We start from the raw sequence: 9983 nt of genomic DNA, 5'->3' as shown, positions 1-9983 counted from the left end.
TTTTGTGTCATGCTCCACCCACAGGCTACTTCGTCTTCTATCTGGAAATTTATACGGAACCAAATTACAGGGTCTCCTCCACGAGCATTACAAACTGAAAGTCTGCCGCCTTGAATTGACGAATTTCATCGCCTTCTCACGCCTCCTGAACCACTGAATGACAGACGAATCATCCAACCTCTTCTCGATCCGGAGTGTGTTTCACCAACCTACAAGAATATCACCATCCAAGAACTGACCTTGATGATAAGTGCTCGGCGATCCACAGCTCTTGGGAGAGATCAGATTAAATATCAACACTTGTACGACCTATCTCCATATGGTCGATCCATATTTCTTCAAATCTACTCTCAGATATGGAGAACAGGACACTTTCCACCTTCAAAGAAAGGCTTAGTGGTAGTCCCTATACTTAAAACCACACAATCCTATCGGGTTGGCTCAGAGCTATCGTCCGATTACACTTATTTCATGCGTAGTGAATTTTTTTGAGAAGATCATCCTCTCTAAATTGAACTGGCACTTGGAATATTTTTCAATCTTCCCTGTTTCCGAAATGGTATGTCATTTTTGGACTCGGTTGCTGCTCTTCTTCTCCATATATGGAACACATTTCAACATCGTCAGTATTTGATTGCTGTTAAACTGGATCTGGAACATGCACATTACTCCATCATTCTCGATCGCCTCATCACTGATATGGCACAACTCCAACTTCCTACTCCTTTTCTCCGCAATACTCATAATTGGTTGGTACAGCGTCACCTCTACATCAAATACCATTACAGATATTCTTCTTACCGTTCAACATCCTTGGGAATTCCTCAAGGCTCTAGTCTCTGTCCAACTCTATTTAACATATACACACTCTCTCTTCATCAACGACTTAGAAAACTGGTTCGTATTCAACAATACTGTGATGACATGTTGTTATACGTTATAACTTCTAACATAGTAGTAGGGCTACGCATTTTGCACGACGCTCTCCTAGAACTTCATTCCTGGACCTCTGAAAACGGCATGTCAGTCAACTGGGCGAAAACGTTTTCAACTACACTCTCTTCACCCGTTTTTGCACTCTCTTCACCCGAAAACGTTTTCAACCTCCAATCCATCTCACGGTAAATAACATCCCTTTACCAGTTACACCCACTTTACAATATCTTGGTTTTCATCTCGATTCTAAACTAAATTGGAAGCATCATCTCAAAACAATAGCACTTAAAGCTCAACCTTATTTCAAGTTGCTGTCCTGTATCAGCCACAAGGGGTGGGGGAAGAGGTATACCCTTCCTGCAACAGGTCAGTACTCAATGTGTGGATGCAAAACTTCATGATGGAGGAATATTACTCTCTCCACTACCCAAACGGATCAGCGAACAACACATCCGTCTTCAAGCCACAACACAGCGAATTATATTCCGACAACCAAAGACGGCACCTTCCTCAGCACTTTTAGAAGAAGCTGGAATAATTCCTTTCCCAGTGAAAACATATTTTGTGGCTAAAAAATTCCTCCTTCAACGCATATGCTGCACTTCCTCCCTATTATTATCGAAATTACAATTCCTATACAATAGCAACCTCCATACCCGACTCTCATATTATAAACAGCTACCTTGGATTTATCGAGCATTCGTTAGTATTCAAAACTGGCTCAATCAAAACTACCATGTTATACTGCACAATATGTAACTCTTCTACATTCTCCTACACAAGAGCAACCTTTGGTCTGTTTCAAACGTCTTCGCTCCAATCAGCCTCAGATAGTGCGCCATCTCTGGGAACACTACATTTAATCTCATCACTCAAATACCATTTTAATTTACAGGGAAGCTTCTAAACAGCATACTGAACATGGATCTGTTTTTGGAGCAGGAATTTATTTACCAGCATTTAAGTATGCAGAAACTCACACAATTCCACCGAATACATCAATTTATTAAGCAGAAACCTGGGCAATTCGCACGGCATTGAAAGTCGCCCTACAATGGAAACTACCTATCGTAGGCATTTGTAGTGATAGCATTAGTGCGTTAAAAGAATATGTAGAACCCCATGGACATCTGCCAATACATGGTTACACATCAATATTCGTCAACAGCTTCGAATATTAAACAACAATCATCAAGTGGTTACGTTAATTCATACGCCATCACACTGCGACATTCCCGGGATCGAAGTCAGTGATATGCTGAGCATATATGCAAACCAACATGGCACACCGATTGATCTCCGGCTTCCAGCATCTTCTTTCTCCGATATGCTGCTACAGAAACAGCAAACCGAATGGCGAACCTACCAACAACAATAACGATCAGGACCAGGGATTTATTACTGGCAAATAGAACCGATTGCCACCACGAGAAAATGGGAGACCCCTCATAATTGGACAAGAAAACATCATTTTTTGTAATCTCGCCTTCGTCTTCATACTACTCAGACTCTCATTCAACAATATAAACAGCAGCAGTGTTCCTCACGTTTGTGTTATTGTGGAGAAAATGAAGGGTCTATTTACCACTTGACCTTTCAGTGCTCTCTAACGCCAGGTTAGCGTCCGATACCCAATAGTCATTCATTCTGTTTACTTCACTAGTCCCGTAACACTGTCTTTCTTACTAGCTAACAAAAACCACCTCGTTCTTTATCATCTGCTACAATATTACATAGTGAACAACTACGACTTGTAATGTTGTCAAAGTGAACAACAGTGCAGTGTTCTTATTATTCATAACAGCTTGTTGCATTTAGTGTCTTCGACATAGCGTTCAACATGCAGTGATCATCTCTACAAGTATAGATCGCCTTTTTGTTTACTGGATTGCTCAGTTGACGAGTTCGTGGAGCATCAAAACATTGAGAGAGAGAGAGAGAGAACACATGTTTTAAGTTAACATATTCAATTCAATACCATTTTCGTGTTACGGCATGGGAGGTTGTAACATATCTTATCCTTTATATGCTTTTACCACTTTAACATGTAAAACGCTTTTATTCATTTATATTATAAACTTGTAACTGTCAGGTGTTTCTAGCCCAAGGCTGTATCTTGATGAAGTTTCTCGCCCATCCATGTGCTGTGCAGCATTTGTAGAATTTTTGGGATTACTTGTATGTTGGCGCTGATTACAAGGAATATCGAAGAACGTGTAACAAGGATGGAGGGACAGAAATTAATTTGCACATTCTTAAATTCTGTCTTATAAAACGAGGTGTGTAATTAAGTTATTTTAGTCATTATTGGTGATGATTTACAATAGGTAATACTTTACAACAGGTAATACTTTACAACGCTGGTGTGGTTGTCCACTAATTTTCTTTTGATCTCCAAATGAGTACACTATGCGACATTACATTACCCCGCTTAGCATAAATGGTGTTCTAGGAGGCCATCAGAAATAATTGTTGAAAAATTACACATCTTTTACGATTATTCGCACATAGATACACGGTCCGGATAGGTGGCATATTAGTACTTTGTAAAACGCTACGTGGCCACTAAATGTACCGTACAAATGCTATCTAGCCGAGTCTGGGCAGGAAAAAGCTGGTTGGTCCAAACGTGAGTGCCGATTGGAACAGGCGTGGCAACGACGGTGGGTATATGCGAGAGTACTAGTTTTGCCAATGCTAGAGTACCAATAGCACTTGTATTAGTTTTACACGGATAAACTACCGTAGATAGCGCCCCGGATAAGGCTTACATGAACGTGTCTTCAACGTTGTATTATTAATCTGTTCTTTCTTTCATATAACTTACCTACAATAGCTCTTGCTGGTAACACATTCAAGATGGGTGCTAAAATTATTTTTAAAAAAACATGATGATTTACACTAGAAGTTAGTTGGTATTCTTGTTCCAATGTTCGGTTACACAAGAAAATATCGTAGAGAACTGGTGCAAACCGTAAAGTTAAGTGGAGGTGACTTATGTGGGAAAAGAAAGTATACTATTTGTAATGAATACAGAAAACGTGCCCTGCGGGGCTCTAACCCGCTACGCTTACTCGGCAATACAGTGTGAATTAAATATTGGTTACCTAATTTAACTATGAAACCATAAAATGACCAAGTCTGAAGAGAATATCGTAAAAAATAGGTGAAAAAGCTGGCCCCCCATTACGAAATAATATCCCCCCTGTCTAATTTGAGGCTTTCACTTTTAATCACAAATATTTCTGATTTACATGCTTCTTTTATCATTCCGTATATCCGTATGCGTCTATATAATATTGCTGCGCAAAATTAGTTGCTTCAAACTGGTAAGTATTGGAAATTATGTACTACTTAGAAATTACTAAAACAATTCATCCTTACCTTCTCACTGCGATAGGAGATATAGCTTCAAAATTGCTACTAAAAATTCGTAAATGATATCGTCCATCGGTTTTGTATTTCAGGAGTGTTTTTGGGTGCAGTCTCGTAACAAAGATGTTCCTAGGAGTTCAAGTTTCAAAATGCATACGAAAATACTTCTTTCCTGAGTGCTAACCATTCGATGGAGGAATATTTACATCCATGAAAAATGAATGTCTTTCAGTATTACATGTACTCCTGCTGGACATTACTGCTGTATCGCCGGATCACACGAAAATAGAAAGAAAACAAAAAGGAATATTATTTAGTTTCTTTCCCCAATGTACTAGGTTGTGACTTTGGCTCACTTGGTAGTGATTATTGTTTGAAATACAGTGTGGACGTATGGCATAAAAATTGGTGCATAAAACACGAATCAACTTGCGATAGGTGACCACTAAAAGGCACGAATCTTGTCTAACGTGAGTGCGTAAAACACGAATCAACTTGCGTTAGGTGACCACTAAAAGACACGAATGCTGTCCAATCCAGTGAGCGCAGGACCACAGCATGGACGCTCAAACGTTAGCGAGGGTGTGCCTCCGTAGGAAGTAGGCGCGTCAGCGGTGGTGGGTATGCGCATAAATGAGGATAGTAGGAAAACACTTTACTATGCACGGCTTATGTGTTGAACAGCTTGGGGCAAATATTAAATGCCATTCAAAAAAGTATCAAAATGTACCAGATTAGATTTGGTTAGGTGTTCCTTTTGTTTGTTGCAATCTCAATTCGTTTCCACACTTGTCATTTACGCACCATTTCCACATTGCCTTTCCCATGAATCATAACAAATGTACCGTCGCTAAATAGTCCTTCCCCTTGCACATATAGTGCCGCTTGTATCATCAAAAACAACTAACAATAACAAGTGTTTTCTTAATTTCAACTATTCCTGTTAGCTAACTTTCGCTCACTCTTCCTAATAAGTATAAATTCTCCAATTCATCTGGGAAATTATCTAAAATTGGTCCGCCGATACAGCAGTTAACCCCTCTTACTGCCTTAGAAAGTGTTTTTTTTTTAAAGGAAGAACTCCATTAATAGGTGCAGATTGTTTTCACGAGGGCTGACAATAAACAGTGTGTGGATGTACCGGTATGACAACGACTACAGTGGATTAAGCACGAACAAAACTTGTGCTATATGGCAACTAAAAAGCACGAATGATGTCTTAACTGAGTCAAGGCAGGCATATATATATGTAACCGACCTTTAGATATTTGACACTTTAGACACATACACCAACAAATATTAAATAAGTAATCGAGAACATGTAGTTTTGTGAGAAAAGGTTTAGTTGGCAGGATTTTCATCTGGGAGTGGCTTTCGCTCACTATCATATAGCTTTCATTTCTATGTTATTTGAACAATAATGAATGTAGATTTGAAATATTAATTCAATTTTAAAATTAAACTCAGTTTGAATGTGTATTTCTAAAATAAAAAAAAAAAAAAAACATCATAAAATTTCGAAGCTTAATGATTTTGTCTTTTGTTATTCTTCTTTTCTGATCCGCCACCTGGCAACACCAACAAAACATATTTACTGATGATTTTAGACCTTTTGACTGCATCAAGGCAATCGTGTGCAAATACTTCGTTCATATTGTTCATAAATATTGAACACGTTAAAATAATGTTTAGTTAGAGACTGATTTAATACATTTACAAAGTAAGTATAAGACAATTAAAATATACTTACTAATGCGAAAATATTTTTTGATGCCAAAACTTTCAATGAGAACCTACACCTTCATCGACGGCTTATTATACCGGTATTCATCATTGTAATGATTTGTACATTTTACTAGTAGACTTCAGTGTCTGTGATTATAGTAGTAGTGCAACTATTTCATAAACATTCCTGTTGAATATGCTGTGTTTGGTCTCGAAATTCATCTACGATGTCATTAGGTGTCTGTCAATTTCCCTACTTGGTAGTTATAAAAAAAATAAGTGGTATAATTTCTTAAAATATATTTGTATATATATATATATAGGGTGGCCCAAAAGTAGATGTACAGTACCATACTGATCAGCTCATTGCATTTTATATCATTTCTTATTGTTATCCATCAAATAGACTTAGTTTCTTTATCATTTGTTCTTAATGTCTTTTTACTCATATGTTAAGCTCGGAAGAGCTGAAGCAAATAAACCTATGAACTAGAATGTTATACTTGATTAATGCAGGGGTGTATACCTACTGTTGGGCTACCCTGTATATATGTTTATTTATTTATTTATGTAACTGAGATTTTTGTCTGGCTAGTTAGGTGATATTACCAGTTTCGTACCTTTTGATGTATGGTTCGTGGGGTCACCTGCTGTGAAAATGATTTTTTTGTTTGTTTGTTTTCTCCATAAAGAACTTTACCCAACCTGTTTAAAGATACTCCTTGTTCGTTTACATAAAATATTGATTAATATGTTATAATTGTACTTACAAATTCCTGTAATTCCTAAATTTTCATTAAACTTTCAAGCTTTTGACTCTCCCCTGGAGTCTTGGCCACGGAGGTTAAAAACAGGAAGGGAAGAGATATATTGTATGGAAACATGTTGTCAAGTAAATAATCTTCAGGTGACGATGATGCAGAGTAATCCGCCATATTTTGGTTTGCATTATGGTCACGTGGAGATTACTGACGTACTTGACAACGTGTTTCCATACAACACAACTCTTCCCTTGGTAAGTCCCTTCTATTTTTATTCCTTGATGTTTCTGTTCTTCTTCTTCCTGTTTTTAACCTCCGTGAGCAAGACTCCAGGGTAGAATCGAAAGCTTGGTAGTTTAATGAAAATTCTGAAATTACCTAGGTACAGGAATATGTAAGTGGAATGATAGTCAGTATAACCGCCACCAGGTTATAGAAGTATTTTTTTGTGGACGCCCTGTATATTTCGTGAAGACAGTGATTATTATTTTCGATTTGTACTTTATTCTGCAACGCATATAAGTTCTTTCTTTGGTGGGAATTGCTTCTTTCCCACACAATTGGACAAAGAAGTCTTTCATCGTTTTTTCATATATATATTTAAAACATTGATTTTGCTGAGAACCTTTCAGTTAGTGACTAACCATTTCAGTGTTTCTCCCTGACTCATTATATGCATAGTATATATTCTATAGTCAATGGGAACTGAATTAAGTGTTTTCTTTAATCGCTTATGGAAACATTATAATAGATTGGAGAAATACGGACTGACCAGATGTTTCAGTAACCAAAGTGGCACCAACTGCGTTGTATTCCAGCCCGTTATCTGTACTTTCTCACGCCAGTGTTATCGCCGTGTCTAGTGCATTATAGGCAGTTGACTAAAATTAACAGAAATTGTTTTCTATATTCTGTTTGTATGTGCATACAGGTGAGTTAACTGAGTAATTTTTGAAATGAACTGCCAACACTTTTCTGTTGACCATTGCAATCCGTAGCTTGAGCTTGGACGCTCAGGGAGTTTGACTCCAGGTCTGGAAGATGCAACCACGCATCTCGCGTTGAACTTCAAACATAAGTTGTGTTAAGGGGCACAAGCTATTTAGCCGATGAAGGACGATTACTTACGGCTAGCCCCAATCAGTGAAATCCCAGGTCCTCAGACCTTGTGCGTTTCAAAAGTTATATTCGCGCCCTCCAATATCAGAATTCAACTGTGAAGACCTTCTTTTCGTTTATTTACTCAAGATTTACTTTTACGCTGCAGGACTGTTCAGCGTAACAATTGGGTTCATCGTGGGACGATCCAGACAACTTTTCCCCAGTGCGAATCCCCCAAGTGTGTTAATGGTGTGAGCAAAGTATTTATAGTGATACCTAAATTATAATCATATATACATAGAAAGGGCTATATTTCCTGAATAGGGCAAAACGTAATTTCAGCGGCAAAATTTATTAGTGTCCAGTGTTGTATTCATTTCTCTTCGTTATTTTTTTTTTCAAAATAGTGTTCTAATAAATAAGTATAGTGTCAATTAATCCAGAGTGTTTTCGTTGTTTGTATGAGTGATATTTGTGTGCGTTATGGTCTGGATGACCGTCTGATCGTCCGTGAGGTTTTCGAGACGAGACACCCGAACCTCTCGGCGCCTAATGCTCATCTCATTATTGAGACCGACGAGCTTTTTGGGAAACAATTTGTAACCTTTCTTGGAGAGGTCTTCGTCGTCCTGTCCAGGTAAGTTAAAGTATCAGGAGTATACTTATTGGTAATACCACGAGCCGAGGACAGCGATCAGATCAGAACTACAGGCGGTTACAAATAAATGTTCGCCCGAACATGGACCACGACCTCTAGATGGTTATAAATAAATAGCTGCCCGAACATGGACCACGAACTTGAGACTGGTTACAAATAAATGACAGCCCGAACATGGACCACGAACTCAGGACGGTTATAAATAAATGGCCGCCCGAACAGCGACTTGAATTCAATTGGTTATAAATAAATGGCCGCCCGAACAGCGACTCGACCTCAAGTTGGTTACAAATAAATGACGCCCGAACAGCGACTTGAACTCCTGGCGGTTACAAATAAATGACGCCCGAACTACCGACCCGAATCGAGTCCGTTGGTGCTCGAATATACATATAAGATTAATATTTTAATATATCATTTCTCTTTCAGCTTAGTACCGGGAATCCGAAAAAAAAAAAAATCTCTTTCAGGTGATTCTAATCATATTGTTTTGTGATAGTATATTTTATCCTAATCATATGTTTTAAGTATATTCTTGTCCAAGATGGCACACCAGGAAGTAGATATTATAACTAGGATGAATTCACTTTTCGAGGAATATAGGAAAGAAATGAAAGAGAATTTTGCTAGGTTAGAACGAAAACTAGATAAAAATAATGAAAAAATTGAGAGATACATAAAGGAAAGTAAAGTTGAGTTTAAAGAGAATTGTGCTCGCTTGAAAGAGAATCTCGTTGAGTCAAAGAGTGGATTAGGTCAAAAGATAGACGCTTTACGGGACGTGTTTCGTGAAAATAGTCAGCAAATAGTAAATACTGAAAACAAAATACCGGAATGTGAACCCCAGTTACAGTCAGATGTTCCTACTGGATACGAAACACCGGAATTTGAGCCTCAGTTAGTGACTGATATTCCTAGTGAAAACAAAATATTGGAATTGAAATCTGAGCTAGAAACTAATACTCCTAACGAAAAGGAAACGCAGGAATCTGAACTCCAACCAGAGACAGGTAGTCTAAACCAACCTCGTAAGAAATCTGACAATGATTTTATTCATTCAGTATCTAGCAACACCACTTGTAGTATCAGAAGTAGTGAAATCCACGAACATATGATTGTAGACGACAGAGGTCGTAAGCGCACAAAACAAACTACCACAAACTACAGAGAGAAAAAGCGTAAACGAAGTTACAGTTATTGTAATAAACAAAGATACCAAGTTCAGATCGTAAACAATACGAAATTTAAAGGGAATCAGAACCAAGACCGCACTCGAAAAGGTAGTAACAGAAACAGAAGGAGTCGTAAATCACGGCCACGAAATATGAGTTATCACAAACGAGATTGGAAACGCAACTTGAGTGAGAACATTAACAGTATTTTTGTACATAGAGGTAACCATCGTAGAAATAAACGAACAGACTGCA

The 9983-nt window shown here is 38.0% G+C and overlaps 1 protein-coding gene across 1 annotated transcript in view; it reads left to right on the top strand.

Annotated features, from left to right (window-relative positions):
- Positions 1–2591: 2591 nt before the first annotated feature.
- The window catches only part of LOC145664776 (uncharacterized), a 51299-nt gene continuing 43907 nt past the window's right edge, over positions 2592–9983 (top strand). Inside the window, exon 1 of the mRNA XM_081731731.1 lies at positions 2592–3215. The gene's annotated coding sequence lies outside the window, so the exon portion shown is untranslated. The remainder of the gene's footprint in view (positions 3216–9983) is intronic.

This window comes from Thermobia domestica, chromosome 11 (genome assembly GCF_964235325.1).
Source record: "Thermobia domestica chromosome 11, izTheDome1.hap1.1, whole genome shotgun sequence".
Classification (NCBI taxonomy): Eukaryota; Metazoa; Arthropoda; class Insecta; order Zygentoma; family Lepismatidae; genus Thermobia; species Thermobia domestica.
The sequence above is the reverse complement of the archived record's forward strand: the minus strand, read 5'-3'. Positions and strand labels throughout refer to the sequence as shown.